We start from the raw sequence: 8,817 nt of genomic DNA, 5'->3' as shown, positions 1-8,817 counted from the left end.
GTGACACTGTGACTGAGTTGTGATTGCATGCTTCATCCCAAAATCAATTGTACAAGTAGCAAAAGGAGAGAAAAAAAGGGGAAAAAAAGTCAATGCAATTTATTGCAACTTATTGCAGTGCATCAGTGTAATTCTTCTTTCTGTCAGCGTGAGCGAGTCCTTGTAGACTTCACAAATGAGAGAAAACTGAGAAGGTAGAAGGAGGGGAGTCTAGAAATTTGTTCTGGACTAGGGAAAAACACCTTGCTAGGTCTGAAAGCCCCAACACCAGTCAAAAAACCCATTGCCCTTCTGCATGGTGCAGTGGCTCGGGCTGGCGCCTTGTTTAAACAGCTCTGGCCTTGGCTGCTCTGGGAGCAGATGCAATTGCACCTTCAGCTCACAAAGGTGTGTTTGCAGCTGCTATAGTTCATTCATTGCCAAGTGAGTTGTGGGAAGCCAGCAGCCAAAAGCTCCATCCTATTACCAACCAACTGCTGTGTGGGAAAGCCATGCTAGCCTAGGGAGCTGGCAGCCTCGCTGGGGCTGAGTTAGAATTGGCAGCAACCGAGGAAAGAAAAATGTATTTTTGCATGTCAACAATATCACTGTCCACCTGCAAACCCTTCTTCTGGGTGGCAGGAAGTGTCAGCAAGGTTTTGGCCTCCTTGCTTCCCTTCTGTTGTCTACCTGCAGGGACAGCCCCATTTTAAGCTGCTGAGGTGTTCCTGCTGAGGTGGGAGCTGGGAATGTGCCTGATGGTAATTCTCAGGACACCCTGCTCCCCACATTCAGGTTCCTACAACGTGACACACAGGTTCACCTTTTTCACAGCTCTCTGAATGCAGAGGACAGAACAGCTTCCACACAGCCCAGTGCTTGGTATGAAGACTGGTAGCTGGAACAGGGTAGGGGACTGACCATGACAGTGTGAGCACCTGCAGGAGATTTCTTACAGCTCGTCTTCATGGACCACTAGAAGAATCATCTCTATAAACTAGGAGTGTGTCTTAATCTCAGAAATACTTGCCCAGAGAACTGACATTTCCCTCTTAAAAAAAAAGAAAAAAAAGAAAAAAAAAAAGGGAAGAACCCCTCCCCCCAAACCAAACCAAAATAACTTCACCCCCACCCCCAAATAAATAAATTCTACAGCTTGAAACCCTGCTTTTTTTAAGCCTTCTTTCAGCACAGTAGAAAGTATTCCCCCCCAAATCCCTTACACACAAAAGTAGCACTTTCACTTTACTTCTTATCCAGCTAAATGTGCAGGCATCTGGAAATGGAGAAAAGCCAGTAAGGGTGACCTGCCTACAACATCCCATCATGAAACAAGTAAAGGATTTGGAGATTAACAGGCTTACACAGCACAACGCTGCACAGGGATATCCTGTCTCATTGACTTCTGTAGCTTCGTGTTTGATGGGATTTAAAATGCTTCTTTGCTATAGCCCCTATAAATCAAATCAAGGAGCTAAACCCCTTAGTTCTACCCTTCCCATCTCTGTATCTGGCTAAGATACTTAGCAGATTGAACCTGCTGTATCTATGCAGTCCTTTGCCTCATCTTTGTGCTCAAACCATCAGTACAAGAGGGTGTGGGAACCCTTTTTTCCAGCTAGTGACGGTTCCCTTCCTAAAGCCCCTGGAATAAAAACCTAGCTGACCTCCCTAGAGGAGCAGACATTGCAATGATGTATTTTCAGCATTGATGTACCTCACACTCTTTGGAAGAGAGAGGAATAGCTGAAACTCTTTCAGGATCTTTAGGGTTTTTAACTGCATCCTCTAAAGGTGGAAGATGAGGTGCATTGTTCACAGTTTGGAGAGAAGCAATGTTTAATCTATTATGTGCTTGAGGATACTAATGAAATGGAGACATATAAAACACTGTGAGAGGTGTGAGGGAGTAGCAAAAAGGCTGGTGGGAGAAATGAAGCAGTCAGAGCTGCTATCTTTTGCTCTCCTCCTGGGGCTTTTGAGTCTACAAACCCCACAGTGCACTGTCATACCTGAGGGATTCAGACAAGATTGGTCATCAAGATGAGGCAAACCCCTCCTCTGGGAAGAGAGTGCTGCAGAAATACATCATGAAACATCACAGATGTAATCCGTGAGGAGGGAAAGGTTTAGAGAGGTCAAGTGCCTCTGGCTTTTTTTGGTTTACATAAGCCAGGACCCTGAGGTATCAGTGCCAGAGTTCTCCCTGTGAATATATGAAAGGTGTACATAGTTAGGTTTCATCTAAAACCAAACTAGCACAAGGGAATTTCTCAAAACGAAGAAAAGCAAAACCAAACAACCTCTCACCTTTGATGGGTGATTCAGAGGAGAAACAAAACAGGTCTTTCCCTTGTCTGCATCGCCTTCCTAGGACAGTCCCTTTCTTTCATCCTTGCTCTCAGTTCAATGACTTCCCAGGCCCTTCTGGGTCACAGCAAAATTAACAAAGCCTCTTTCAGGGCCCTAGGAAAAATCTTTCTTTCTGCCATCCCTGAAGCTTGTTGTCTTGCTCTTCCTCCAGGAAGGCTTCCAGCCCTGATATATACTGCCTCTCCCTGCTTTGAACTCCCTGAACAGGTCACCTTGCACAGAAGCCCCCTGTCCCTCTGCCACAAAAGCTGCTGCTGCTGCTGCTGCTGCTGAAGATGGAGTTGTCAGGGTCAGGCAGTTTGCAGCCATGCTGCTGGGGCCTGTCTTTAAACAAGGGAAAAAAAGCAGAGTGTCTTTCTGCCTGCCTCTCAAACAAGCAACATGACTTTGCATGAACACTGATAGTTGAGGAAGTCACAGATAAAAAATAATTCTCTAGTTCATGCACAATGTGGGATCAAGCTATAAATCTTGTTAGGTGGTGACAGGAGGTATCAGTCAGAAGTCAAATCACACAGGGCTGCAGATTTATCTGGGTATCAAGGCTGTGCAGTCTGTGCTCAGTGTAACATTACAAAATGCAGTGATCTTTATGGGCACGTGCAGAGATATAATTGGAACTGTGCAGAACACGAATTAGATTTGAGAGATTTCTTTTGCATCTCTGCTTTAAGTCATGGTGAGGTTGTTTCATTAGCAAGCAGACATAAAGAAAAAACTCCCCTTCTTGCTCAGTTGCTGGTGGGTTTTTTAAATTAAATAGCACAGCGATTTACAGTTTTGAAAGGACTAGAGCTGTGAGGAGATCTCACTTGTTCCGCACAAGCACATGGCAAGTAGGTTTTAAAGAGATGACTAAACATATAAAAACACTTCTAGCCCCAAAAGTCCTTCAGATGCCCATGGTTGGCAGCTGAGAGGCTCTTCTGAGGAAGTAGAACAAGTACTTTGTGCTATGGACTTGCCTTGTTATCCTTGTCCCTAGACATATGCTTCTGGGCATGGCAAAACCAGGCCATGACCTGAGGTGCACCTTTGATCTGACCAACACTGGGCTGCATCCTTCAAAGGCTGAAGGCAGCTCCTGAAATTCCACGAGCAAACCAGAGGGTTGTCAGAGATGAGAATCCCTCTCCCCTCAAATCTCCAGGCAGACCTTCTTTCTCTCACTGAGTTTCAGGGAAGGGCTCACATAGAGGCCTGAGGAAGGAAGAGTTGCCTACAATTAGGAGCCAGTGGAGGAAACCCAAAAACCTTGCAGAGAGAGGCAGTGGGCCATGGCATCATGAGTACTACATTGTGGTTTTCTGTTCCGTGGGAAGCACTGTAAGCCTTCAGTACTCGCAGCCGGGCTGCACACAGAGGGAGAACTGGCAGGAGAAGTAGGAGTAGCAGCCCATTGAGTGGCAGAAAGATGTCGCTGGTCTACACAGGGCCAGGGCAGGAGGATGATTGCAGGAAGAACAGGCTCTGCAATGTCTGTTCCCCTAATGAGTACCTCCATGGGCAACACTAGTCATTGTTCAATGACCACGTGTCTGCAGCCTATGACACACCAGCTCTTGCTCTGAAGGGGCCTAAAGCTTCCTGAAATCTTTCCCCCATTAAATAAACAATAATTTGCATGTGCATTGGTCTGAATTCTTTCTATTGATGTTAGGAAACCTTTAAAAAACCTCCAGTCAGTGAGTCATGCTACCAACCATTTTTGTTTCCAGAAGAAACTGGGTCCAAATTATTCAGAAGATTCACCTGTTCCCTCCATGGATTCACTGTATGTAGAAATCTGAAGAGCCCTCTGCACTTAACTCAGGCTGTTATACACCTGTAAAGGTTTGCTTTGGTTTTGGTGTTGGTGTTTTTTTTTTTTTTTTAATTTTTAATTATTTTTTAATTTTTAAAATTTATTTTTTATTTTTAATTTTTTGTGTTAAATGAAGATGTCAAATATTCCAGAGGAACCACACATGCACACACACAAAAAACCCAGTCCTCATCTGGCAAGGCTCTTTTAATGTTGTACTTTTACCAAACCACAGTACATACTTCAAATAAGGCCTAACAGATTATACTCTTTATAAATTTACAAACAGTTTATTCTCCTTAAAGAGATCATAATACTTTTATCAGTCTTGTGTATTTCAATGAATTATATGTTTATTCAAGCATAACATAGCAAATGTAGCCATAAATCTTGTAGACTAAGTGTCTATAACAGGAATCTCAGATACACTATACTTTCAGATTAGGATTTTTTTAATATACACATTTTTGTTTAATTAGGGTAACCATCATCTCCTGGTTATGCATCCTATGGGAAAATTGTGCTCAAGAAAGAAACCTGTGGACCAGAGTAACTGCAAACAGAGAAGATCTTGGTTCACCTGACAGGAAATTGGGCCAGCTTTGTAGGCACAGAACCCTGGGATTGGCTTTCTACCTGGTTTGGAGGGAAGGGGTGAGAGGCTGCTTTTGCTTTCTTAATAGCTGATGGCCCATGTCTTTTTCTGGGTACAGACTGCTCCACAGCAGCAGGAACTAGATCAGTAAGAAAGGACAACTGCATTTCCATCCCTAACCAACATCCCAGGTTGTTGAGAGCTGGCTGGTTGGTAGAGATGAATTACTCAGATGAAGCATACAAACAGTACTTATAAAAAAAAAAAAACAAAGAAAGAAAGAAAAAGGGAGTAAAAGAAGAAAGGAAGTAAAACAACCTGCCTCTGTAGCAATTTTCACAATCTTTTGCTACTATTATGTATATGAATCTAATTCTGAACCATCATTCATGTCCTAGTCTGTGCTGATCCCTTTTTCTGCTCTCAAGGTTATACCCATAAAATTAGCTGTTGCTAATTTGCTACCTTCTCAAGCAAAGCCAGCAGAATAGGATCACCTCACCATGCTGTGAATCCCCCAACAGACTGCTAAAGAAACTGTGTTTTGAAGACCTCACACTGAGCAACACCACAGGCTGTGCAAGGCAGGTGTTTCTGAAGTGTTATATGACACCGATGGCTTCAAACCATCCCTCAAAGACAGAGAAGTAAGTTCCTGCTTGAGCCCAATATGTGCCTGCCAGAGAACCAGAGAGGAAAGAAAAAAACCCGACACTGAGACAAAACCCAAATCCAAACCATGCAAATTATAGTTGAATAATAAAAACCAAAATCCAAGCCCATACCCCAAGTGTCCCTTGCAACAGAGACAGCTGATTGCTTCCTAAACTGCAGAACCAGCCATTTCTGTAGCTCCTAAATAACAAGTTTGGCAATAGTTACCATGCACAAAGTAAAGGCCACTTATAAAACATCTCCATAAAAATATCTATTTATCTCTATATCTCTATTTATATATGTCAGTAAGAAGCATCAGACTGAGCACAGCCCAAGCACTCCTTGATGGGGGGGGAAATCTTTAATCTCCATGAAATTAAGCACTCTTCGTTAGGATTGGCATCACACGTAGGGTTAAGTCAGTACAGGTAATTTCCATCAGGCTTCTCTTAGTTAGCACTAGTCAAACAGGGTAGCAGAGTTGTTGGGGAACTGAAGCCTTTCAGGAATACTGTGCCAAATCACGCTTTTGTGTCAGAGGAACTCTCTGGACTCAGGCTGGTCAACATGTGAGTCAGCTCATTAGGACTGAAGATGATTTAGGTGATACCGGCCCAGCCAGCCCACTGATGGGTCTTGATCCACAGAAGAGCAGAGGAAAAATTCCCCATGGCTCATGTATGACTAAGACTGACCATGCAAGGCAGATCTGTGGAAAGCCAGTTCTCTGTGCTTCAGAGTTAATAGCAAATGAGCGATGCCTTAGCCTTCTTTATTCAAGTGACTCTGATCCCTTCTCTTAAGCAGCCGGAGCTTCAAAAGATCAGATATAATTCAGGAGTTACAGTAGGGCGAGTGTAGTATCTCAGGTATTCCACATACAGAAGCATTTTTTCCTCTCCGAGATGCTGATCCAATGAAAATAAAATATTTCAATAACCAGCGTGGAGAGTTTTCTCAGACATGTTCATAACTGAAACCTGTAGGAGTGCTGACTTGTCCGCCCTGTTGAGCTGGACCTTCAACTCTCCAAGAGACTAAAAACACTAGAGGCTTTTGTAATACAATTTTTTGGTGTCCTACTTTGGAGATTACCAGAAGCCTTGTATAACTGCTAAAAAAGCACAAGGGAAGGGGTGGCTGAGAGCTCAGTCTGACATCTTGTGGCCCTAAGAAAAATAGATGCTGGCTTTTGCAAGGCTTTAATTTTATTATTGATATCTCTTGGGAAAATTTGAACCAAGCGTGCTGAATGGAATGAAGTGCAGCTGCCTAATTTGCAGACTGTCTTTGCCAGGCAGTGCTGTGATTTTGGAGCAAATACAAACAAGTTATAAAATAATGCCGCAGATGGCAGAAACCAAAATTGAACTTTCAGGCACTGAGTACTATGAACAGATAAAAACCTACTGCAGATATAAAAGATGACAGGAATGGAGTGGCACATAAACCTTCCACTACAATGGTTACATTTTAGGAAGGTGAAAAGCTTCACCTTGGTCAAAGTATCAAGCACTGCTGAAAAGGAGTTTAAAGGTGACAGTGAAAGGTAGTAAATTTGTCAGTGAGAGGAAGCACTTCTAAAGTAGAGAAAGAGATGTGAAAAACCTCAGAACTGTCAGCAATTTTCTGTCCTTGGAGTGATGGGTAGAGGGGTTTGGAAAAAAAGGAAACATTAGATGTCTACAGAGATCTTACTCCTTACTCTCACCAGGAACCGTGAAATGAAAGGGACTTTACGCTGCGTTTCAGAGTGTGCAGCAAAGACAATTTCTCTTTGTTACCTTGCCCTGTTGTAGTAGTTTGTGCTTCAGGGATAAAGGTCTCATTAGTGCAAGACACACAAGAAAACTCTGCAGACAGATCTTGATTTTACAACAGAAATAACTTACAACTAGCTGCTAATACTGTGTCCAGTGTTTTATGATGGCAAATCACAGATCTGCTTTTAAACATTTACCCAAAGGAGTTTTTCAAGACAAGCAGTGCAGGCCTATTTGTCCAGTTTGTGAATGATTTATTGACTGTGGTAAGGTCAGAATCCTTCAGTGACACAGGCACTGTGAGCGTGAGAATGTGCACTTCAGAGAACAAACATTAGCATACAAGGGATGGCTAACTTGTCTTTGTTCAGCCAAGTTTATCTTCCATACTTCCACATGGAGTTAGAAAAATAATACACAGACTTGGCTGGTTGCTCCACTGCTAACCAAAGCCATGATGAAATGAAGGAGAGCTGTTAGGCTGGGAATGCTCCAGATGAAGCCTGCTTCCACCTGACATGAGTCATCTAAATTTACTCTTTTCTGGCTGATTCAAGAGTTTGCTGTCTGCTCCAGTGACTCTATCTGTCTTAAAGAGCCTGTTGATAGCCTACCACCCTGGAAATGGAGTCAGTGGGGAAAAAAACCATGACTGGACAGGATGCTAGATTATCTCATCTAGGTTCCCTTTCCCACAAAATGTTGGACCAGAATGTCTTTGGTGGTCCCTTTCAATCTGTGATGTTCAGTAAGACGGGAAAAAGGTGACAAAAGACAGGGACAGGCAGCAACACATCTGAAAATTGTCTTCTTAGCAGGTAGAAGATCTTGGGTCTTGTTCTCTTACCCCAGAGCTTAACTCTGTACTCTCACCAGCAGCCTAGAGCAGCTTAAGTTTCACATCTTCAACTGTACTCTTGCAATAGCCTATTTCAAAGCATGCGAAAGACAGGAGCTCAAGTATTTTAGCCAAAAAGGCAACAAACACATAGCAATATATAGCTGGCCACAGCACTGTACCCAGCCCAAGCTCCTGACTGGAAGGGAAGAAATTCTTTCTGGTACAGTTAATTTTTCGGCATGCTAAACATTCCCTCAAATAGTTCCTACTCTAGTGTCATTCCAGTTACTTATGTTTCTCACCTGTCAGAAAATGTCATCTACCTGCTTTTTCAATAAATCAGATTTTTTTAGAGCAGCTCTGTGCTAGAATTCAGAATTCTAGTTGTTGAATATTATCAGTATAAATACCTCTGCATTATCACAGTTAATATGGTGATAGTATATCTCTGAGCCTTGGAGACAGCAGAATTAATGCTATGGAATCTGAGGAAATAACAATTTGTTCTTCCTTAATATGCTATTACACACCAAGTGAGAACATTAATCAGCGGCAAAACTAGAGGTACACACTTTTATGTTTGTTGTTTAATCCAGATGATTTTCCTTAAGGAAACAACAGTAGTGGGAGTACAAAAAGACATTATTGGAAGCTGCTGAATCACAGAAGAAGCAGGATGCACTAAATTTGTTATTTGCTTATATATATATGCTTGTATATTTCCACACTATATTTTACCCCCTGTTCACTGAAGTGGTTCTGGTTGTGCTTAAATAATTGCTCAACTTTTCTCACATGATATTTT

The sequence above is a fragment of the Chamaea fasciata genome, unplaced genomic scaffold (genome assembly GCF_029207755.1).
Source record: "Chamaea fasciata isolate MVZ Bird 193981 ecotype frontalis unplaced genomic scaffold, bChaFas1.0.hap1 SCAF_1, whole genome shotgun sequence".
Taxonomy (NCBI): domain Eukaryota; kingdom Metazoa; phylum Chordata; class Aves; order Passeriformes; family Sylviidae; genus Chamaea; species Chamaea fasciata.
This window is presented reverse-complemented; position numbering follows the sequence as displayed.